At 40.8% G+C, this 1,280-nt stretch overlaps 1 protein-coding gene across 1 annotated transcript in view; it reads right to left on the bottom strand.

Moving 5' to 3' along the window:
- The window catches only part of LOC119585877 (60S ribosomal protein L31-like), a gene marked incomplete at its 5' end in the record, with an annotated part of 5,482 nt that overhangs the window by 1,474 nt on the left and 2,728 nt on the right, over nucleotides 1-1,280 (bottom strand).

The raw sequence follows: 1,280 nt of genomic DNA, 5'->3' as shown, positions 1-1,280 counted from the left end.
GACTGCACAGTCAAGGTGCTCAACTGAAAAATTGATACAGGTTTCCCCTGCTGTCCATTTTGGCTGCAACATGATCTCTTTGTAGAGGATGATAAAAAAGGAGCTTGCTCTGAGCTAAAGTTATTTAATAACATTAGAGAGAGCAGATTTGACTGCACATGGCACTGATACATGCATTTCAACACGTGAGCCAGGTGCATCCTGGAAAAAATAGAAGCTATTTGATATGAATGGCTAATTCTGTACATGTATCTTCCCATCTTAGCTCAATCTCAACTGGACATTAGGAAAGAGGTCCTGAGAGAGCTTATTAAGGACGATCATTCCTCTCCCTCCCTTGCACAGTCCAGGTCATCAATGGTCAACTTGAACTGCTCTGAAGAGCAGCTCAAGTCATCCTATGACAGGTCACATTTAGTGCAGGAGGTGAACAGCATGAAACTCACTACTTTTTTCTGTCTAGGCCTGGTAAAATACCTGAACGTCTAAAATGAAAACCTAAATTAGCTTAAGCCAGAATTTCAATGCTCTTGCAATTTAGTTTTACTTGCCAGTACCACCACATAAAACTACTGGGGAAAACAAGGAATTTCCACACTGCCAAATTACTTTACTAAAAGGATGTACAAGTGGATGTAAAATGCAACCCATGACTTGTCATGATTGATGGGGAGGGTACAAGGAATTCATAGCAATAATGGAGTTCTATTTTGAAAGGTTTTGTCATTAACAGGAAATGTTGTCCCCTGAAACCCCTACACTCTTAACATTGCCATAATCTCATCTGACCAGCGAGATCCCTGCCGTCAAACCTTGCAATTCTTTCCTTGTTTCAATTACTTAAATGAATATGCATGGAAGTATTGGTAACTGATTAAAAGCAACTGCACCACTCTGACATTCCATATTCCTCAAAGGAATCCACAAACATTATGTAAACCATAGCCCTTTGTAACACAAGGTCTTCGTTCTAGCCCCCGAACCCTACCATTGTATTTCCCTAGAGGGGGCTTGGCCTCTGGACATCACCTAATAACTAGGACTTCCCCTCCATACGGCATTTGTCACAACCCATTTTCTTCATTTATGATCTTCTTTGCCTACGAGGATTTCATGCATCGCTACTGCTGTGATTAGAACTCCTTGGACAAGGAGATACTTTTGCATCTTATCTATCTACCCCTGCTTTGCAGCCAGGCATGCAGGACCAGTTAGTGTTAGCATTTGTATGTAAACAATGACAATTATATGCAACCAAGATATTGATTGGTAAAATATGG

The sequence above is a fragment of the Penaeus monodon genome, chromosome 20, assembly GCF_015228065.2.
Source record: "Penaeus monodon isolate SGIC_2016 chromosome 20, NSTDA_Pmon_1, whole genome shotgun sequence".
In the NCBI taxonomy this organism is placed as follows: Eukaryota; Metazoa; Arthropoda; class Malacostraca; order Decapoda; family Penaeidae; genus Penaeus; species Penaeus monodon.
Note: the sequence above shows the minus strand (reverse complement) of the source record. Positions and strands in the feature narration are given on the sequence as shown.